This window comes from Alligator sinensis, unplaced genomic scaffold, assembly GCF_000455745.1.
Source record: "Alligator sinensis unplaced genomic scaffold, ASM45574v1 scaffold71_2, whole genome shotgun sequence".
In the NCBI taxonomy this organism is placed as follows: Eukaryota; Metazoa; Chordata; order Crocodylia; family Alligatoridae; genus Alligator; species Alligator sinensis.
Genome location: NW_005842632.1, coordinates 276,346 through 299,947, shown reverse-complemented (window position 1 = coordinate 299,947; position 23,602 = coordinate 276,346). Strand labels below are relative to the sequence as shown.

The window sequence follows — 23,602 nt, the reverse complement described above, 5'->3', positions numbered from 1 at the left end:
TGGCTCCAAGTCACAGCCAAAGCAGTTAGGTTATCCTGCAACATCAGCAGCAGTTTTAGTTGAAAACATGGTCATACAGTGTTTTAAGAATGGTAACTGTCTTTTGATTTTGGATCTGAAATTTTACATTTTAGGTTGCTAGAAAACTTTGAAGACCCTTGTGTGTATGCATGTGCATGTAAAATATGCAACAATGGGTCTTTTATGATCTCTTCCCAATTTTACATTGTAACTTCACAGACTTAAGTAGAACTCCTCTGATTTTTACTGGTGTAAAAATAACAGAATTGGGCCTGTACATTGTGTAGGAGTTTAATATATGTTATATGTAAACATTACATAAAATGCTGGTGTTGCACTTAACTGTTTTTCCTCTTGGTAGACAGCAATATGACAATTTTAATTAATGCCACTTAAATAAAAAGGTTTAGTTGCTTCCCACATGAGTAAATAAAATAAAACAGTCCCTCCTCCGCTGATCAGTGTTAGGCAATTATTCAGAATGCAAAATAATGAAATGTCATGAATTCTTTTTGTGACTTTTATTATTCCACATCTCTATTTTGCACTTTTAATGTAATATTACTAATTCAATGGTAGTAAAAATACAATTAAGAATAATTCAAACTACTTAAATAATACCTTTAGGGTTTTCCAGATCTACAAGGCTATCTGGACTCTTTGAGATCTGTCTGGTAAAGCAAAAAAAAAGAACCTGCTTTGAAGCAACAATTGGCACTGCTTAAAATCTTATGGTACTCAAGGGACCATTGTTTCATCCCTGGCTGGCTCACTTACCATTGCTGGAAATATTCTGTTGCTTGTTTATTTGGATTTATCAGATTAAGGAATAGTGTTTTAGTGAATACCCAGCATCTGCAAAAGCAGTTTCAGTTTAATAGGCTGAAACAGAAACCATACAATCACTTGTGGAAAGAACTTGAACAAATGTAATTAGGGCTTTAGTAATTTTTATCCTCTCCTCCTTTTCTTCTATAAGTCAACTATGGTCAGCTACTGAACTGGATTGTCTAACCTCAGATTTTGTAGACCGTTTGATTTGCCACTACTGATTCTAATATAGTTCCTAACAACATGCACTAGGTATTAAAGACCAAAAAAACCAAATCACTGTTTCTAGGCTTTAAGATGGGTTTAATATAGAGTGCTGGAACACTTTCTCTTTCCAACCTCCAGCCTTTTTACACTTCAGATTTTTAGCACTTGAAAAGTAACTTTTAAGGCCAAAACAACACTTTTACTTTTCCCTGTCTCTCTCCCATTTCAAAGAAAGGCAGCCTCTGTCATAAATGCGACATGCAGATTTAATGCAAGTGGCAAGGAAGGCACTTGGTAATAAAGTAAATCCCTGGCTCTGTGTGTGTGTGTGTGTGTGTGTGTGTGTGTGTGTATACATACACACACACACACACACACACACACATCTATCGATTGATAGATATATCTGTGTATGTGTATATGTGTGTGTACATGTGGGGAGTGTATGTGTGTAGATGTGCATGTGCACGTATATCTGTGTGTGTATATGTATGTATGTGGGGCATGTGTGTACATACTTGTGTGTGTATATTAATAATATATATATATTGTGTGTGTGTGGGTGTGTGTCTATCGATGGATATCTATCTCTCTATCTATTAGATAGATAGATAGATAGATAGATAGATAGATAAGCTAATATCTATCTTTCTTGCACACTGTCCTATTTCAGTGAGCCGGGATGGAGAGATGTGTTTGCAGGGCAGGTTTTCGCGGGAGGCTGGAGCCCGCCGCGGAGGTGAAGGGCGCTCGTGTCGGCGCGGCGCGGCGCGGCGCGGCTGGAGCCGGCGCGGGCAGGGGCGAGCGATGCTCGCGAGGCGGGGTCAGGGCCGCGGGCTGGGGGCACGGTTTCCTGGGCTGAGTGAGCGCTAGCCGCAGGGAATGGAAACTTTAAGGCAGGAGGCAGTGGGGACGCGCTGCTGCATCCAGCATGAAGACGCCCCGGTATTTCCTTTTAGCCTTTGCGGCAGCCGGGCGTGTGTGAGGAGCAGGGGAGGGGGGAGGAGAGGAGCCCTGCTCAATGTGACCGGGTCCCGGTGCTCGGGAGCCGCTTGGGTCCCGGGAAGCGGAGGCTTGTGGTGAGTTAAGAGCGCTGCTTTCTCCGCCGAAGCGCAACAGCTTGGTGCTGCTCCTCTCTCCCCCGCCCGGGAGAGCCGGGGGCGGCCGCAGGGCGATCGCGGGAAGGTGGGAGTTTGCATTGCGAGGTGCCAATGTCACATTTCGGTGCAAACGCCGCCTGCCTCAGCACTTGGGCCGGGGCCGGGGCCGGGGCCGGGGCCGGGACGGCGCGCGGGGCACATCGCCCTCCACGGACCTGCCATCGAAGCAGCCCCGAGCGCGGCTCTGTGCTGCCGGGCGCCCAGCGGCGAGGATCCCCTCACCAGGCATGCAGGGAGTTGTGAGAAGCACCGCAACTGCCTCCGCAAGAATCCACTCCCTCTACCTTCCCTCTAGGACCTCCCACTCCTCCTTCCCTTCCCTGCCTCTCCCCAATCGCAGCCCTCGATCTAAAGCTCCGGTTACTTCGCTAAGAGTTCTCAGCCCCCTCGGTTCTGCCCTTGTCTCTGCCTCCAACTTCTTAAGAGCCACCCAGCCCCAGCGATTGGATTGGGCAGCCCGTCTTGACACACCACTGTGCTGAGTGCTTGAGGACGTGTTTCAACAGATGGTTGGGGTTAGTGTGTGTCATCACGTTGGAGTGGGGATTAGAGAAGGGAGGCAGCCTTGCTGGAGCTGTGTGGTCTTCTCCAAGTGTGAGTTGCAAGCAAGAGGAGAGCTCTGTAGTTGTTGGGAGAAGAGGGAGGATTCCTTGTCAGCAGCTGCAAGGGGGAAAAAAGCCCAGTTTGTTCAGGTAAAGTAAAAGGCTTTACTGCTGCTGCTCATTATTATTATTACTATTATTATTATTATTATTCACGGCTTTGAATGGAATGCTAGCATGGCATATTTGTCAAAGCCAGTTGCTGTTGCCTTATCAGTGCTCCTATTGTATGGCTGACAGATAACAGCCAACATAGCTTGATGCTTGGCTGTCTCCACAAAACTAACAGTCCTAATGCAGTTAAGGTCATGCTTTTGAAGGTATAGATTAGACAATCTCTGTTGGAGCAGTGTATCTGCCACTTAAATGTCCCTTTCCTCCCTCCCTCCTTCTCTTTCTCTTCTCTCTCTCACAGTTACTCACTCTCTCTCTCTCTCCCTCTCTCACTCTCTCTCTGCAATCTACACGTTCTCCCTCCTCTATCTCCCTCCCTCTGCCGCTTTCACACACATGTGCTAAAATCTTCAGTAAATCACAGAAAATTAGAGTTGGAAGGGACCTCAGGAGGTCACCTAGTCTGACCCCCAAGTAAGAATGCCAGTGATTATCATACCTGTCTTCAGTTTCTTACAGGATAAGTGTACAGACATTTAAACACGTGTGAAAACTACTCGTAAAACTAATCCAGCACAATGTTTCTAACATTTTAACTAAGATGCTTCACTGATTTCTGCAGTCAGGCAGAAGGTAGGGCAGGGTTTGTGCAGTGTGGACTGGGTCACTGTGGAACAAACTAGAGTGTTTTGAAAAGTGCATTTGAGATGTCTGTAAAGTCTGAACGCTCCTTTATAGAGAGCTGGCTGGTCTTCTGATTATCACTGTATAGATGGCTTGGTGCACACATGGACTTAAAGTTTGAGAGGGAACCAGAAAGAAAACCAGAAAAGGTGGAAGTGGCAGAGTACAATGTAATACTGCCCTTGCAGTTGCAGCAGAGCAGATGGATGTAATTCATTTGCAGATCTGTTTGTGGAAGTTTTACAAGTCATTGAAAACTAAGTAGCATCACTATAATGGATCATTAAAGACTCACTGTATTTATAGATTCTAAACAGGCTATCTGAAGTGTTAATTAAAAAGAAAGAGGTTTTTTTAAGGTTAGGGAGGATGGGAGGCAGAACTTTAATTAGAAATTAGTGATAGAAAGTACTTTACTGTCATTTTCACTTAATATGACTATTAATTTCACTGGTAGTTGGACTGGGGAAAAGCTACCAAATTAAATTGAAAGCCAAAATGCTATCCCTAATTAGATTCTGAATATCTCAGAATTAATCTTTTCAGCTTATTGCTTCAGTTTCCCTGCTTTAACAGGTCCTGAAGGCAGAAGTGTTATTTTTCTTAAATACATTTTTCATTGCACCAAAGTGTCTCCCCCTGAAGAGTAACTAAATTATTTATTTCTTTTGCCACTATAACAGATCTTCATACAGAAACTCTCACATACCTGTGGTGCTTATGAATTATTGGTCTCTCCCACTTGTGAAAGAAATCTAACTCTATCCTTACCATTTACAGGTGAGGTATTCTATAAATAATACTGTATGTAATCCATTCTGAAATAAGATCTGTTTAGTAGGCTGAGCAAGGGGATTTATAGCTGGTGCTTTGTGATTTTGGCATTCAACTGTGTAACGGTGCCCATAAAACCATGTTTCAAGTTGCACACATTTTTTGCCTCAAACCAACTTTTTAGTTAACTTTTTTTTTGAATAGGCTGTTTGGCTGCTTTACAGATTGTTCTCAGCTTGTATTTTCAAACAGACTTTTTAGTAAGAATGTATTCTTATAAATGACCCACAGCAATTTCAAACAGAGCATTAGCTAAATCCTAATAACACTCTACAACCAGACTAGGAATTAAGTAACTAAACTGCACCATTTTGCTTTTTCACTTAGCCCATTTTTTCCCTTTGTAATATGTGATGGAAACTTTTGCAGCCTTCAAAAGAATCTCTCGGCTTGTGCTGAAATTTCCCATGCAGTGCACATTAATTTTACATTCCTTGTATCCTGCCCATGTTATGTTGATGGGAAGTTCCTTAAGCCAGGTACTGTCCCTGAAGACATGGTTTAGGCTTCTAACAAAGAGACGGTGCAGCAGTCTGTAGAATGCAAACTGCACATATTGGTTCTGTCACAGTCTAATTTTTTAAGGGTGTCTTCATGGACTTCTGTCAGAAGGTTGATCAAGTGGTCAAATATTTTAAGAAAACGCTTAGATAAACATATACGTCTTATTTTACTGTTGAACAGTACTTTGCCCAGCCCTGTCAGTAAAGCTTATGAAGAAACAGGGAACATGAAATCATGTTTTCCCTTCCTAGTAGTGATGGTGCTGTTTAAAAGACAATGCCCACAGGGTAGTCCAGCTTCTTGTCAAAAAGTAATCTATTGTTCCAGATGGTAAACATTCAAAGACATATTTATGGCGACTTCTACATACCTCAGTTTGACATTTGGTTTCTTCCTGAGAGCACTTGTGCTGGGTATACAGATGAAGTTCCTATTAGCATCCTAACAGCTGTAAAAGTGTTCACAGGCTCACAGAGATGTCCCTCACAGTGAGATAAAAATAATCTGAGAAAAAGATCTGGGACCAAAGCACCCAGTATGTCCCAGCAGATCTATCCATAAACAAACAAGGTAAAACATTCCAGAGGGACAAAAAGATCTCTAAACTCCTGCATGAAAACTGTAATATGTATTTGTTGCTGCCTCGCTCATCTTCGCTAGGCAGAATACTAAACATGCCATGCATGTCTGTACTACTAGTTGTTCTTGAGAAGTGAAAGGACCTATGATGAAGGAAATCTATGGGTTTCTTTTTCTTCCATATTTGTTCCCCTTAGTGAAGATCATGTCAAATACACACAGTGACTTCCTGGAGTTGTTGTCCAAAGTATTGCTTTTTACCGAGTTGCAAGCAAAGGCAGAATCTAAGTCATTTTTGTTCTAGCCAGAATGGGTTTTTGCTGTGAACCATCTTAATTATGTGTCAATTTACTACTTTTCAAGGACTTTCTCTTCTTAGCACTTTAAAATCAAGGTGAGTGAGCTTGCGCAATGTGAATTTATTCATTTAATTGTTTTGTTTGGCTGCTTCCTTGGGCTTTCATTTTTTTGGTCTCCATTTCAGAGAGGAAAGCTTAATTATGCACAATGCAAGTTTGCATTTTCAAAAAAACCCAAACAAAACTTGGCTTCTTTCCAAATGGCATGTGAGCATACTTCTAAAAGTAGAGTAAGTGGAATGGTATTAGAAAGAAAGGTAAAGATGAATTGCCTTAGGTATGGTAAGTATCAAAGTGAGAATTAAAATCACAGTTTTTCTTTCAGACAGAGACTGATAAAAGTATACTATTAAAAATGATGTGATGCTAGAACATTATTTCCAAATACAGAAGATATTATAAGCCCACACTCAGTGCAAGATAGGCAGCAATGGAAAGAATGATTTTTGATTGATTTTAAAATTCTGTTGCGACTAGATCATTTTATTGCAGAGCATTCTGAAAGTGTATTATCTGGTTTAGTTCATCCTGCACGCTGCATTCAATTTTATATTGTATTACTTTCCACAGAGCATCAAGAGTTTAGAGCGCTGTATTACAGTAGTGTTTAACTTTATCTGTACAAGGCTGGATCCTAGTCACACATGCCATGGGAGTCATGGATTCCATGATTTTCATGGTTTTAAAAAAAAAGTCCATGACATTTGGGGATTTATGGGGGGAGGGAGGAGAACCCATGTGATAACAGTTGAGGAAAATTCATGTTGAGTGGCTTGAGACCTGGAAAGTTAAATAAGGAGCGAGAGGTCAGTGCCAATTCCACAGTAACGTAAAAAGAATCCAAATTAATGGATCTTCCTGCCATGTACATTAGATTTCGCCTCAGAATTTTTTTCACTGTTGTTACCATCAGTGAAGTTTCATTAGAGGACCCAAAAATGGGATTATCAGTGTGATTTTTAGAATGGCTGCTGGTTATTTTAACCATCGTGTCATTCTGTTAATGGATGACCCAATGATTGAAAAACCACAGCATAAATTTTGCTGCTGTTGCCAGCAGAGTGGTGATTTAATAGTCATACCAATGGTGGGAAGGTTTAAGGAAACAGGCAAGGTACATTGCATTTGTGTGCAGGGGTAAGGGGGGTATTATATAATCCTTTGGGTCATATGCTTATCACTGTATTTCTCAGGTTGAAAAACAAAATTCCAATGCCTTTTTTCAAATATATGTGGAAAACCATGTTAATTCCTAAACTAATGTCACTTAGAGAATATAACTGTCTGACCATTTCCCATGGCTTACTTAGGAATCATCTGTATTTCAAAGTTAGACTAGAGCCCCTGTTTGCCACCAACTTCTGCTTCTGATTTATAGCCCCAACTGTGATGGGGAAAGGCAATATTTGAAAAGTTGGTGAAGAAGGGAGTGGAACTTGTGCAACTCCCCTTAGTTTTCCTCTAATGTGGAGACCAATGTGTAGGGTTACCATACTTCTGGGTTTTCCCGGACATGTCCTCTTTTTTTGGCCCCCTGTGCTGCATCCAGGCAGGTTTTTAAAATAAGAGCAAATGTCTGGGTTTTTTGCTCTTCCTCTGCTATCCCCAGACTGGCTGCTTGGGGCTGGGAGCAGTGGGCAAGATGACTGGCTGTCAGGGGTAATGTGCTCCCCATGCAGGCCCCGGCAAGCCAAGTAAATAGATGGAGAGAGAGACAGAGTATATGTGTGCATGTGTGTGTGCAACGTGGGAGCAGCTTGGGCAGCAGGCCTGGGGAGACAGGGGCTGCAGGTCCAGAGTGCGGGGCACCAACAGGGCTGAGGGGGTAGGGGGTTATGGGTCGGGAGTGAAGGGCGCCGGGGGGGAAGGCAGGGGGAGATGGGCCCAGCATGCAGGGCACTGGCAGGGCTGGGGGGCAGGAGTCTGTGGGTTGGAAGTGATCTTTTTTGATGCTGGAAATATAGTAACCCTAGGTTAACAGGAAGTCCTAGCTACAGCAGTGGACATACAAATCAATTAATCTTCCTACTCTCCACTACAGATTATTAGCCTAAAATCCATATTTTAGGCTACTAATATTTTTCTAGTTTCATCGTCTGAGCTTATGTCGGTGGTTGCATTTTTCCCCGTTCCAGTGCAGTGGGATGTAACAACCATTCCATTGTCCCTGTTCTCTTAACATGCTTAAATTAAATGTTATTCGTGGTCTTTTCCACAGTTTCTGTGATTTGGAAACCAGTCACTGTACCAAACGAAGGCAATTGTTCATCCAGGCCGTGATAGGGACATAGTTCCACATGCAGTTTTGTGACTATGTCTATGGGGGAAGTCGCCTCATAGAACCCAGAAATAGTAGTTAGCTTTCACCATAAATCATGAAGACTGTTATTCCTTAAACATTTTTATCACAGTGAGTGTGTCTGTGGATGAAATTTTTATTAGCTTTATCAATGTCTAGTCCTTTTTGAATCCTACTCTTGGACTCAGTGTCTGTGGAACTGTGTTGCCTAGAAAAGTGATGCTATTTAAATGAAAGCTGAAGTTGTTTTTAATGTCTTTATTTCCCCCAAATTTTCATGGTCATGCTCACAGGATTTTGCAGGTAACTAAAAGCTCAGGGTATTTGAACAGCTCATTATTATTTTTAGGTATGTATTGAAATAGGAGCTTTGAACCTGTTCATCCGAACTAGTCCATCACTAGTGATTTGGTTACAGTGAAACATTTTCATAATAGTTGATCCTTTTCCTAAAACTTTTCATGGCTTTCCTAAAACTTTCCCTTGGATGTACCAGTCAAGAGTTGCCTTTAAAAAAGTTCACCAAACAATTACAAATTATATTGCAAAATTTTTATATGACTTTTAGGCTTTCCAGCAGAGAGAATGCTGGTAGAAACCCAACTGTTTGGTGGTTTTTTTAGTTTACCTCTTCTGTGTTGTCATGTTGGCTCTGCTTGTATGGCAGTTGCATGTTCCTTGTGTAGCATGAGGGATGAAGACTGGCTGGCGATACCAGGCAGAAGGTGGGGTAGATTTTCACCTCATAGACTAAGTAAATTGGAGATGCATAGTATCGGGCTTACTTCATCAGATGTTGATACCAACTCGCAGAAAAGAATAGTTGCTCTTTGGCATAAGAATTGTGGGTACTTGCTTCTGCAAAATGGGCAAGTGAGGTAGTTGGAAGAAGGTGGGTTAGTTTCTGAAAAGCCTCCATCAAGATGGACCAATACTGCAACTGCAGCATTCAGAGCCATTCATCATTGCATGATGCTCTCAAACCGTGGGGAGCATGGCTAATAAAAGCATATGGCATGAACAGCATCTGAATTGCTTTAGTTATTGTCATTTTAAAAAGAAAAAAAGTGTTATTGGGCCTATAAGTATTTATGGTGCTGCCAGGGTTTGTGATTCTGATATATTGCATCTTTCTTGAAAGCTCTGAATGCTGGTGTCTAAAGGTTACATGAGAACCTAAGATCTCACTTATAAAATAAGTTTTATAAGTGTTCCTCATAGTTGCTGAGAGAGTCTTGAAGAGCAAAACAAGCATGGCCCACAGAGTCAAAAACCAATAGGCAGGAAAAGTGTGTATTATTTAAAATTCACAATTTTCTGCAAATTCATAATTTGTGAATGCATACTGTTAGCAATACTGTAACTGTGTCTTGCAAGTATATAAAACAATTTTAACCTTTTCACTACAATCAAATCCGGAGGCATTTCTGAAAATTTGCCTGACAAATGTCTAGCTTTATTAATAGGTTTTATTGCAACTAAGAGCCAAAACACTGTATTTGTGACAATGCGGGAAGAGAGGCTTGTAATGAGGATGAAATCTTAAGTATGGACCCACGTAATGAGTGAAGGGCTACAAGTGTGTGGTTTACTTAAAGGAATATCTACTTTTATGGAGACAGTTGTTCCACCCTGACTCAGAATACTGATAGCCTGCTTACAGCTATCATATTAATTAAATAAATAAACTGAAAGCAAATTAGAAGAAGCAAAACTCACACATTGACTTGCAAAAGCATCTTTTATAATTAGAATATAACATTTTCTTCCTTCAGCTGAGCATAAGGTTGATTTGTGTCAAGAAGATGAATGTATCTTACATTTTTAAGTATACCCACAGGTGATAGGTGACAGGGATGAACAAATGGGAGTGAACACTGATTTAACTGAAGCAGGTTTGAAATAGTTCATATTGGTTGTCTAAAGCTGTGTTCAGCCTCTCTCCACAATAAAAGGAATGAGGCAGTGTTGTTTGGTTTTTTGTTTATCTTTGTTTTATGGAGCTATTCCCTGAGAATCTGCTAAACTGATGAAATTGGAGCTGTAATTTAAGATTATTTCAAGCATGTTGCACTTTGAAATTATCTACTCAAGGGTTTGTTTTTTTTATTTAAACACAACTGAGGCCCCAATCCTGCAATTGGATATGCTAAGGGAGCACTGCACCTGTTAGGAGCTTCATCAAAGTCATGGGAGACCTTGTAGAGGTCTGTGTTGGCAGATCTAATTGCAAGATCAGAACCATGTACTTTTATTCTTTGAATATCACCCACTGCTGCCACCTGATGGAGTGTCGCCAAAGGTGGAGCACTAGGGGAAGGAGTGGAGGATAGGGAGAAATATAAAGTAGAACAGAGAGTGGGAAGGGGTGGTTGGTATATAGAGATGGAAGGGATTAGGTGGAGTGAGGAATAGTGAAGGTTTGGGAAGATCTGGCTGAGGTGAGAGAGAGAGCAAAGAATGAGAGAAAGTGAAAGAAGATGGTGAAAGATTCATTATCATATGTTTCTGCCATAGTTGTTCCAAACCTTTTGAGGATTGCTGTCTACTAATTTGGCTGCTTAGAGGCATGCCAGTCCAAAATTATTGGACAGTTGTGTCTTAATGAACTGAAAATGCTGTAAGTAATAAGCACTGGATACTTCTTAACTTTCAGGTTTTTATGTACTCCAAAAAAGCAATACGATTTTAAAGATAGATTTTACAATATTATTTTGGTCTTTAAAAATATTAAAAAATACATTCACTCAATCTTTGTAGCACTTCTCAGAGACTTCTCTTAATATCATCATTCTCCATTATTTCAACTAAAAGAAAAGAATAGCCCTAATATCTGAATTCTTTAATCTATACCTAACACAACACATACAGGAATGTACTTCAGATTGTTATGATCCAGTTTACATCTAGAGTCAATTTATGAACTGAGATGGCATCTATATCTACTTAGCCACCAGTGTGAGGGATTTAGGGAGACTAGATACTTTGAGCAATACAAATGTTCAGAAGTAAACCCAAGTCCTGTTTATCTGCCAGGCATTATATCAGTTCCTTTTATCTTAGTACCAGCAGAGGGTCAGCGTTCTTATCTTACTGTAAACTTGAGCTGAGAGCTGGTACATAGACATAAGTGAAAGTTTCCTGCATTCTTCTACTCTGCAAATTTAGATTCCTAGCTCGCAGAGCTACAGAGCTAAGTCTCTTGATCTTCGGCTCACTTCAGAGAAGTACTCTTTGAAGGGTGGTTCCTATGGGAGGAGAAAAAATGATGAGCAGTGGGAAAAACCTGAGCCGATAACTTAATTCTTAAGTGACTTGATTAGTAGCGCCATTCATGTACAGGGGGCATACACAAATTAAAGCCCCTCAAATAGGAAAGCATGTCCTCTTTTTCTTTTTTTTCCCTCCATTTCACCTTTTTTGCTTTCCCACTTAGTTCCTCTCTCTTCATAAAGCCCTCTTCCTACTTTTTTGAAAGTAGGCTTGTCTATAGTACAACACCTTGTCAAAGGATATAATTACAATAAAGTTGTGCCTTGATGCATTTAAGAGAACATTCTGTCTCGCAACATCAAGAAAAGCTTGTAGAGTGTGTTGTAAATTACACTGATTATTCCCATGGGTATAGAAACTAGGGAATTCTATGAGTTCCTCTTGGAGGCCTTCCTCTGCATTCTTCCATTTGGTAGATCAAGGATGGTCTCTTTATGCCTTGTGAAAGAAACAGAAGAAACAAGCTGTCAAATCCTGCAAATCCCTTGGAATCTAGAGTGAGCAGAGGATCATCCACATTGAGACTGTGATTAAGTACTGGTTCATAGGTACATCCCCCCAACCCCTGCAACTCTTTTTCTAAGGATGTGTGTCATCCACAGTGGTTGAATTTTGTGTAGACATACCCAAGTTGCCTTTGGCTGCGCAAACACTGGTAGGATGATAATTAAAGGAGCCCAGAGCTGAGTAGGGACTTCAGAACTTATTTGAGCTTCATCCTGCCACAGCTGCACAGCTAGCTGTACCTATCAAACTAATTTAAAGCTACTTGAATATGTCTGCAAATTGCACTGGATGACAGCAATGTAGACATAACCTGACAGTGTCTGTCTGACCTCTTTCTCCCCCCTTCCCCTCCCCCCACTCCCTGGCTTATTTGAGCATGGAGGGTATGTTAACTGTTCTTCCTGATTTTCTATAAAGTATGAAGGGAAGTAAAGGTTAGGTACATTCCTCCCACCTCTAGCCTATCACTCCCCAACTATTCATTGCCAGAAAATTGGAATGCTGTTGACAAACTACTGAGGGTGGAAGGAATGTTGTGTTGAACCATTTCTCTTCTTTGCCCCATTCCCAAAACACTCTACATGAAGAAAATGCCATCTGTAATCACACAGTGGTAAATCCAGTTTAAACCCTAATTTTTAACAATCCTATTTTAGAACAAATATTCAAGCATTTAATTTAAATAAAGCTGCTAGCAAAGTATTTTTTGCTAATTGTTTAGATAGTTCAGGTCAAACAGCTATCCGTGCTGCTGCAGTGGTGGCTACTGGAGACTTTAGTGCATTGCAGTGCATAATTCAAAACCAAGAACTTAATTAAAATGTCACTATTGGGAAAAAATAAACCAATTCCCAGGTCACTAGTAAGAGGGAAATGCACATAGGTATTTGTATAACATCAGATTGTTAATATGCAGAGTTTTTGTCCATTTCTTTCCAATCCCCATCTAACAGCTGCCAACTATATTATTTTTATGTTTACAGCTAACAATATGATTGTTAAATCCAAATGGAAAGTGCACATTGGTGACAATGATTCATGTCCTTGTGGGCCTTGGGCTTATTTTATAGTAATGTTTAGCTTCTACATGTGAAGCCATCCACTTCTGAAAAATCTCCCATTATTCCAGAGCAAAACAGGTTTTTTGCTGGGCAAGGTTTCCATGTATGCCTCACTCTAGTGTTCCACACACCTCTTTGAATAAGACCTGATATTAAATGAGGAGCCCACATTTCAACCATTATCTTCAAAGCCCTTTGTAGGAGGGTTGGGGATGTTGGACTCTGTCTTGTGTGGGGGACTTTCCTGCCATGACTTTAAGATGGTAGAAAGAAGAATTAATACCCCTTTAACAAACTATACAACACATGTGATTAAATTCTAGCCAGTGACCAGGATTTTGTTTATTGAATAATGCCTTCAAGCCCGTTAACAGAAATAAGAGTCAGTCACTTTAAAAGGCAAACCACTGCTTTTCCCTTGCTCTCTGAGCCCATCTCTGGCCCCGGCTCTCTCTTCCTTTAGTGATCCCTGCTCTGGTTCTCTCAGCAGTGTCCCAGCAACTATAGTGATCAGGTAAATAGAAAAATCTTCCTCACCTTCATTGGTAGTGGGATCAGCCGTGGTTCTGCTCACCTAGCTGAGATCCACTCGAGGTCCTCTGTTCACCAGTCTCGTTGGGGCTCTCGTCCTATTTGTGCCCCCTGGGGCAATCTCTTGTTCTAAGTGGCCACCTTTTATCCTCCCCCTGTGTGTTTGCCCGCAAAAATTAAAGTAATTGGCTGTCGGTGTTGGCTTGCTCATCAGCCGTACTGGCATTCTTGCCGTGCTTGCCCCACTCCTGACCCTGTGGGGTTATTCTCGGGCATTACAGTAACAGGGTTGCCGTGTCACCCTGTTACACCCTTTATGGGTCTGGATTCATTTTCCTGCAGAAGTACTTTGTCCTGCATTATCACATCTTGTATCAACAAATACACTCTACTGGAACAGTTGAGCTGTAAACTTTAAGAGCAGAACTCATATGGGCGGGCAGGAGATGGGGGTTTCTTTGCAAATAGGTTCTCTAAGAGTGTGGTGTTGGGTATCATAAAGGACCCTGGATAGATACGGACTTCTGAAATGGGCTAGGTAGGAGTATGGCTTAGTTCAGGGCTGTCCAATTGGTAGCCCATGGGCCTCATGCAGGTTAAGTTGTGGTCCCTGGGATCTTACCCCTCCCAACTTTGCTCCACCTGCAACAGCAGCTAGAGTCTGGGATCCTCTGTTGGTTTCTATTTCCTGTCCCAGCCACAAAGAGGTATAGGTGCAGCTGTTGTGGGGGTCCCCTTTGTAGTGCAGAAGTGGGTTATGGTGCTCAGGGGGCTTGTTGCTTGCCCTAGTGTGGCCTGTGGGCATGCGGCCTCTTCAGGTACAGCTCCTGGCTGCTTAGAACAGGGGTGTTCAACCAGATCCAGCCCTTGGCTGTGTCATTCAACCTGTGGACCTCCCCATGGATATATGGGGACCATGGCCCTGCATGTTAGATTGGGTGTGCAGGGTGGCATGAGGACCAGGTAGTAGTGGCAAGGGGTCCTTGGAGCCCAATCCCAGCCAGGTGGGAGAGGCATAAGACCTGATCTGGCCCATGGACTGGACTTGCATCATTCATCTGGCCCATGGAACCACAACTCTGAGCACACTGGCTTAGAAGTTGGACAGCCCTAGTCTAGTGGATCTTCCTAAGAAACATGAGACTCTTCAGGGAAGGGAAATAAGAGATAGGGGACATTTAGGATGGATAGGTAAAAAGTTCTGGGGCTAAGTCTTTACCCCGGCACATCCATCTGAAAAATTCTCCATGGACTTGTGGGAAGTTGGTCACTTTAGGAGTGTGACACAAACTTCTAAGACCTGTGACTCTGCTCCCTCACTTAGGTTTTTTTCTTTTAATCTTTTTCTTTGTCTTTTCACATGCCTGTCAACCTGGTTGGCTAGGCAGCCAACTTGCTGCCTATGTGACCTGGCTCAGGTAGGAGGGGGTGGATCTAGCCTCTCCCTTGTTCTGACCACATGACATGGGGACTGGACTTAAGCCAATGTCACTCCAATAGGTAACACAGATATTTTTCAAATTGATTGGTTGGCATCAAATAACACTTGTTCCTGACTGGGTCCAGGTGATGAGGTCAGTAGGACCATTTAAGAGGGTTCCTCCATGTTGTGGGGGGGAGGGAGGGACATCTTCAGGTCACTGAATCAAGCTATGTATCTCCAGAATCCTCTGGACATTGCTATGAGTAATTTATCTGAATTGTAGCCAGTAACTTGGATCTAAGTGTTCTAGACGCATACTAAAAGGGCCAACGAGCCCCTTATACTGTCTTGCTCAAGGCCGTTTCCTTTCTCTATTCTACTGTGTTATATTCCTTCCTCATGCTCTCTCTCTGTAATCACTAAAGCTGCCTGTAATGGCAAGCTTTGTGGTAGATGCTTAAAAGGGACTGGACAAGCCTTTTTGTTCCCTTTGTTTGACTGACTAAGGGAGGCTACTTTCTATGTTTCAGGCTATAAGAAGCACTCAGATATAGCCTGTTGGAGCTAAGCAACCCCCAGGTCTACAAGGTCTGTGTACTCCAGGTGGCATTGAGCCCTATCGGAGACCGGAGCTTGGGTGGTGGCGGCGGTTATCCCAGGCTTGTGGTTGTACTCCCAGAGAGGGGTTGGCTGGAAGTTGGAGCCCCTGGGGAGGCATCTAAAGCTTGGTTTCGGTGGGGTACAGTGAGGTGGGCAGCTTGGTGCCAGAGCACCCCCTACTGGCCTGCCACAAGAAGTACTTTCTTTTTTCTCTTGGAGGAATGGATGGACTGGCAAGGGAGCATTAGAAAAGAAACGGGGGGGGGGGGCTTTTTTATTCTCTTTTTTTTTTTCTCCTTTCTCCCTTCTCCCTTTCATTGCAAGATAAGAAAGAATACATTCTCTCCATCTGTCACTGATTCTGGCAACTGGTGATCCACTGATCCACTCTTCCTCTAACTACCTACTTGTCCAACTATATATTAATCAGCCTCTTTGACCTGATGGGAACAAAACCTCAGTTCATGCACGTATAACTGAACAGCAATAATAATCATGCTCTCCAGCAATTGTATTATTTTATCTCTATGCTTTAATTTCTCTTGTGAACCTGAAGAAATGGTATTGCAAGAGAGGAGGACAGCTTGTTTTGCCAAGATGTGTTTACTGTTGCTGATGGGACATTCATCTTTTGGTTTCCTTTTTATTGGAGCTGGGAAAAAACTTGTTGCCTTTTGAAGTCTTATGTAAAGCTAACATATTTTATTGACATGGAAGACAAGTTTAGGGGACTGTGTAGTTTATAGTAGAGCTGGTTATGGAAAGAAACATTATGTGCAATCAGGTGCTCTGAAATGGACCTGGAACCCCATGAGGACCTTCCCAGAGGGTCTGATCTAGATTGCCCAACAGGACAATGCCTGAATTGCCTGCACGCAAAAGCTGGAAGATGAAAAACAAACATGATCAAAAGGGGATACTCTAATGACATGAATAAATGTGAGTGTGGAGAGGTGCAGACTATGGAGCACCTATTCATTTGCCAACTCCTTGGTGAGACCTGTATGAAGGACCACTCTGCAGCAACAAAAAGAGCCTTTGCTTATGCATGATTCTGGAAAAAATATTTCGTTTATGACAAAGACTTCATAGTTTTCATAGACATTTGGGCTGGAAGGGATCCCGGAGGATCATCGAGTCCAGCCCCCTGCCCCAGGGGCAGGAAGTCAGCAGGGGTCATAGGATCCCAGCAAGATAAGTATCCAAATGTGTCTTGAAGGTGTTCAAAGTGCATGCTTGAACTGCCTCCAGCAGCAGTCTATTCCAAACCTTGGGGGCTCGGACAGTGAAGACATTCTTTCTTATGTTCAGCCTGAATTGGTCGTGGCGGAGTTTGTGATCATTCGATCTTGTTATCCGTTGGGGTGCTCTGGTGAACAAATGTTCCCCCAGATCCTGATGAGCACCCCTGATAAACTTATAGGTGGCCACCAGATCACCCCTGATCCTGCACTTTTCCAGGCTGAAGAATCCCATGGCTCTCAGCCTCTCATCAGGTCTGTTTTCCTGCCCTCTGATCATGTGCATGGCCCTCCTCTGCACCCTCTCAAGCTTCTCCACATCCTTTTTGAATTGTGGAGCCCAAAACTGGATGTACTCCAGCTGCGGCCTCACCAAGGCCGAGTACAATGGGAGGATGATGTCCCAGGATTGGCTTGAGAAGCATCTATGAATGCAAGACATGAGAAGAAGAAGTAGTAGTAAACTTGAAAAGATGGGGATGGAAAGATAGCCTAGAACAGAGGTGTAGCAAGCTCTTTGAGTACCTGGGGCAGAGAGGGGAGGTATGTTAACCAGTGCAGATGGGGGAGGGGGAGTGAAGTCTCACCTGCCTCAGCTCTATACAGTGAAGGCAGCTCTCACTGCTGCCACTGATATAGCAGTGTTGTATTGGGCAGGAGCAGCCCTGTGGTGTAGACTCCTGGGAAACTGGCACTGGTGGCTCCGTTCACTCTCCCAGCCCTGCAATATGCTGCTGAGCTGTACCTGCAGTGGCAAACACTCCCTGAAGGGGGTGGGATTCTGGTAGGCCCACTCAACCCTCCAAATCAACCATCCTCAACCATCCAAATCATTGGATGCAGGGGTAGCAGTGGATATAGTCTTCCTGGACTTCCGGAAGGCTTTCGACACTGTCTCTCACCCCGTTCTCATTAGGAAACTGGGGGACTGTGGCGTAGACACCCACACAGTCCAATGGGTCGCCAACTGGCTAGAGAGCCACACCCAGAGGGTGGTAGTGGATGGGTCCTTCTCGGCCTGGAAAGACGTGGGCAGTGGAGTCCCGCAGGGCTCGGTCCTCGGGCCCGCCCTGTTCAACATCTTCATTAGTGATTTGGATGAGGGGGTGCAAAGCACCCTGTTCAAATTTGCTGATGACACCAAGATCTGGGGGGATGTGGGCACAATAGAAGGGAGCAACAGGCTACAGTCGGACCTTGACAGGTTACAAGGATGGGCGGAGGAGAACAGGATGGGGTTTAACACAGACAAGTGCAAGGTGATGCACCTGGGGAGGAACAACCGGCACCATACCTACAGGCTGGGGAACTCCCCTCTTGTCAGCACGGAGGTGGAAAAGGATCTTGGAGTCATTATTGACTCCAAGATGAACATGGCTCGGCAGTGTGGGGAGGCGGCTAGGAAGGCCAACTGTACCTTGTTGTGCATCCACAGATGCATTTCAAGCAGGACCAAGGAGGTGATCCTCCCCCTCTATGCGGCACTGGTCAAGCTGCAGCTGGAGTACTGCGTCCAGTTCTAGGAGCCGAACTTTAAGAGGGATGTGGACAGCATCGAGACGGTCCAGAGGAGGGCCACTCGCATGATCAAGGGACAGCAGGGCAGGTCCTATGAGGAAAGGTTATGGGACCTGAACCTGTTCAGCCTCCAGAAGAGAAGGCTGAGAGGGGATCTTGTGGCCTGCTATAAACTAGTCAGGGGGGATCAACAGGCACTGGGGGAGTCCCTGTTGCCCCGAGCGCCGCCAGGAGTGACCAGGAATAACGGTCACAAACTGGCGGAGGGAAGGTTTAAGTTGGACATCAGGAGGCGCTACTTCATGGTCAGGGCGGCTAGGGTCTGGAACCAGCTTCCAAGTGAGGTGGTGCAGGCTCCCACCCTGGGGGTTTTTAAGAGGAGGTTAGATGACCATCTTGCGGGGGTCGTTTGACCCCCAGTACTCTTTCCTGCCATGGCAGGGGGTCGGACTAGATGATCTGCCCAGGTCCCTTCCGACCCTAGAAACTATGAAACTATGAAACCCCAACTCCCCCAGGTACATTGCTGGGTAGGGTGACCACCTTTTCAAAAAGCAAAGGTGGAACACATACCTGCCCTTCTCCCCTGTGGATGGCACAGCTGGAGCACATCCCACAGAGGGCAGGGTGCCCACTGCAGGGCTGGAGGTTCACCATCCTGTTGCCCTCCCCCTGGGGCCTCCACTGCCCAGTGGGCATGACCCAGAGCAGGAGGGTGGAGAGGCTCAGCAGCAGCACAAAGTTGTGTCCTCCGTTGCTGCTGGGTGGGCAAAGGGTGGCTTGCCATGATGGCCTGGCTGGTGTGGGGCTCCCAGAGGTGGCAGCAGCACCAAGCCTCCTTGCCCCACTCTGCTCTCCTGCTCTGGGTCCCACCTGCTGGGATGCGAAGGCCCCAGGGGGAGGACAGTAGGGTGAGGATTCCCAAGCCCACAGCAGGCAGGCCATTCCATGCACAAATCTGTGGGGGGGGAAGGGCATGTGCCCCCCCATTGCACCCTCTCTAGGAGTGCCTGCAGCAGCAGGGAGCCAGCCCCCCTGACACCCCCAAACTCATGGCTCTGTTCCACTCCCCCAGTCACACATTTCTGCCCAGGCCCCAAGCACCATCCTTGCTGGGTATCGCCCCCAGCCCCAGCCATCAACCTTGTCTCACTCCCTTCCTCACTATGGGGCCCTTAATCTGCCTCCCCTCCCCCACCATAGACTTAACTGCAAGCAGCTGGGGGACCTGCTCTCCACTGCTTCCCAGCTATATTGTTGGCCATGTGCATGTATACACATTCACACATGCACGTGGCACCCCCTGTGTCCTGCTCCCTCCAACCCCAAGCAGCCCCTTACAGTCTGGAACTCTGCTAGTCTACAAGGAGAAACATGCCATTTTCTTCATTTTTCTCCTTCATAGGAAAAAAATCTCAATTTCCAGTGACAAGTGAAAAACTTGGATCCCTGTCATGATACTGGGATGATAGTTGAGTGTGTCCAGGAAAATCTGGAACAAATGCTGTCCCAGAGTCATTCAGCCAGGGACCAGGACTTGATGTTTATATTCTGGGACTGTCCCACCTAATTAGGAACAGGTGGTCATCCTACTGGTGCATGCGGGGCTGAAACTGCCTGGCTCATCTTGCTGGGCACTGCAATACTGTTCCTGCCACAGGGCAAAGAGTCCCCGGGGCCATGATTCTGCTGCCCCTTCAAGAGTCAGTTCCTAAGAATGGCATCCTGTTTACCTCACCCTACTTATGCTACTAGCTTGGAATGCCAGGTATTAGTAAAATCTAGCACACTTGGGCTTTTACCCTTTGGTTCACCTAGTCTAGTACCTGGTGTCACTCTTCTATGGTGTTGGAAAGCAATTTCAAATGAAAGGACAAAACGTCGTTAAATATTTCTAATGGAAACAAGAAAGCAAGCAAACCTATGAATTTTGCAGTTTTCATATGTGGCTTGGATCTGTTCTACATAGATTTACTCTATGCATGAGCACATTGGCCTCTGTTAACCTTAATCAAGAAAAAGGGCAAGTGGGAAATATTTCAACTACAGCCTCTCCAGTTTAACAAAGTATATGTTCTATAGTCTATCTTCACTTTTCCCAGATATCAACAGTCATCTTCCCCTAAATCAAAAATATTAGATTGGCATTTTCTAGTAGACTGTGTAGATAGAATCGATAATGAAAGGTGGAACTTATCCCCTTCAGGTCACTAGCTATTGTTTTGCGCTGCTGTATATACATGCCAACTAAAGTAAATTTCAGGAGCATAAGACAAGATGTTTCATGAACTTTAAATGAATCTTCCATGCCTCTATTTTCCCCAGCCATCTTATGATAGGTACTAAGAACTGATGTGACAATCTATATTTTCAATATACAACTAATAATTTGATTTGTTCTACAAAGCCCAACAAGTGTGTGTATAAATATAGGGGTTTAGGTTGTAGCCGTGTTGGTCTAAGGACATAAGCAGACTCCTTGTCTGTATAAATATATATATTGTTGTTGGAGTATATATATGGAGCAACAACTACTGGTTCTATGTCTATTAACTTTGCACGTATGAAGAATGTGAGAGAAGAATCTTAGGGCTCCCCCTTTTTCTTTGACTGCAGCAGATATATTCAAAGAACCTTTGGAAGATCTGTGCATGGAAGAATGTTAGAAAGAAGGATTTGCATCTCTCAGTGCATCTGTCTTTGGAGGGGAAGGCTCCTTGCCCATTCTCCAACTGACATTCTTCAGGGAAAAAGCCCCATTTATGGCCCTCCCTCTCTTTCAGAGCCAGTGGAAAGCATCACTAATACTGATACACTTTACTTTGCACTGTGTAATGTCTCCATTGTAATGCCACAGAGAACTCTGAATGCTGGAATGTAAGAGAGAGCCCCCATCATGTCACTTTTTTTCTTATTCCTGCCACAAAACTTGGTAATATAATAAATACTAACTGGCACTTCACTTATAAGTCTTAGCCGAGAGGCTAAAGCTAGTCTTCTTAGACTATCTTTGCTAGTCAAGAGCAAAGACTAGTGTTGGGATAGTTTCATGGCTTGCACCTTACTGCTTGCCTTTCTGGTAGGTCTTCTATAGAGAGAAGACTTCAGTTCCCTCATCTGTCTATCAGGCTCCTGGCAAAGGCACTAATTTTTTTAAGCAAGTTGCTTCCTCTATTTATAAAGATGTTATCAGTAGAATTCCTAAAACTAAGTTATTGTGTTTCAAATTAAGTCTTATTCTTAGCTCATTTCCTAAAATTATTCTCTGAATGGTATTGAATATGCTGGATGTTTATAAAATATTATATCTGAAAGCCACCTTTGTACTATATCTAGACAAGAGTTCCTAATCTACACCTAAATAGAAAATGTTTATTTATTTGAAGCTTCAGGCCAAGTATTTATGTAAAATTAGCTCACATGTCATGATTGCCTTCTTGTAACTGCCTTGCAGGTCTCTAGCCACAGTTATCAGTGTGTGGCAGCCACTTTTCATTATCTTTCATTTTCAAACACTGTTTTTATTGTTAGCCTGAATGTAGACTGGTACAATATTTCTGTAAGCATAGAAGCCAAGGCCAAGGGAGATTTTTCTGAGTTTTGTGTTTGTCTCAAGTTTTAGGTCTCTAACAAGTCCACCAAAAGTTTGAAACACCATTTAGCTGAGCTTTGTGACTCTTGAAATGCTTTTGATTTTCAAACAAACCTCAACCACAGTTCAGAGCCTTCAAGATCATTTAGAACAGAAATACAAAGTGAAACTTTGTACACATAGCAGGCTTGCCTTTTGGAGCTTGGGTTGAATCCCAGGCTTGAAATCTTGATGTTTTGATTGGTGGAGCCCGTCCATCAATCAGGAGGCAGCAAGAGGAGTCATGCCCTCTTTCCTGAGGGGAGGGGGAGAGGAGTTCCCCCCTACCCCTACCCCTACCCCTACCCCGGACCTGATTGAAGACTGCAACACTCAGGCCTGGAAGACTTCAGGGGCGGAGCCCTGGAGCATATAAAAGGAGCTGTGTGCCCAGCATGAGGAAAATACATCCAGGACAGAGAAGAGAGAAGAGTGGAGCTTAGAAGAGCTAAGGAGAGCTGCTCAGCAGGGTGAAGCAGCAGCCCAGAAGTGCCCCTGAAGACTTTCATCAGTGGGGAATGGCAGATGGCTCCAGCAGCAAGGCTTTCAGTGTGTAGCACTGTGTCCAGACACTGGGAGCTGCATGAGGCAGCTCGGGTCTGCAACCTCTAGCATGCGGCCAGAGACATGGTGCACAGACCAACGCATAGAATAGGACCTTTGGAGCACTTGGGCGGCTCAGGTCCTCAACCCCGAGAACGAGGCTGGAGCTCGGTTCAGGAAGCACTGCATGGAGGGTCTGGGAGTGGACCGAGCCTGGTGCTGCATGAGGCAGCCCAGGCCTCTGACCCATAGCAAAAGGTTGAGTCTAGGGAGTCAGATGGTGCTTAGGCTACTGCGCCAACAGACAGGGCCAAGCCAGAGGCCCCAGAAGCCCTGCATAGAGGAGTCATGTTCCAGGGGACAGCGATCACCCTCCACGAAGCCCACTGTCAGCGAGAGAGCAGCTTGACGCAGAGGACGAGGGCCACCCTCCAGGCCTGGGAGCCGTGAGTTTCAAGGAAAAAAGGGTTCCCACAGGGGAGGGGGAGCCCCCCCAGTTAGTTAAGAGCTCCTGAAAGGGGAGGTCCCATTGGGAGGGCCCCCCTAAAGTTACCAGCTTCCTTGTAGGGCTTTGGAAAAGCCCAAGGGCATTGGGGTTTCTTCTTGAAATTAAGTTTATCTTTGGGGTTCTTTCACGATAAATGGTGTGATGTCATGCCTTATATTTTGTGAACTCTCATGTTTGTAAATTAGTAGATGAGTAGAGTCCTGGGCTCTGCTGGGACCCTCTGTTGCTATTATTTCACCTGTTGTTTATTTGTATTTATTTGTGGCTTATTTATTTGTTTAGATATCTTATATAGTACATATGTTTATATCCATGTTTCTTTTCCTTGTGATAAGTATATACACATTTATTTACATTAACTTAAGTCCCCTGACTGTCCTGGCCTGGTTCTATAGGGACAGAGGGAAACTGAGTGCTCTGCAGTTCCCCCAGAGCACATCTGCCAGCTAACAATTCCCTTCAATTGGAGAAGGGGAGTATGTATCTGAGTTATCCGGGCTACATACACAATCGCTGCACTTTGTTCTCATGGCTTTTCTGATCATAAAATTTTTTCCTGCACAGTCACCAGC

The 23,602-nt window shown here is 44.1% G+C and overlaps 1 protein-coding gene across 2 annotated transcripts in view; it reads left to right on the top strand.

Moving 5' to 3' along the window:
* Positions 1–1,915: 1,915 nt before the first annotated feature.
* SULF1 (sulfatase 1) overlaps positions 1,916–23,602 on the top strand; it is a 187,666-nt gene continuing 165,979 nt past the window's right edge. Inside the window, exon 1 of one of the 2 annotated variants that reach the window (XM_006033440.3) lies at positions 1,916–2,004. The gene's annotated coding sequence lies outside the window, so the exon portion shown is untranslated. Of the gene's footprint in view, positions 2,005–2,649; positions 2,912–23,602 lie in introns of those variants that run through there. The other variant, XM_025215238.1, reaches the window with a different exon arrangement.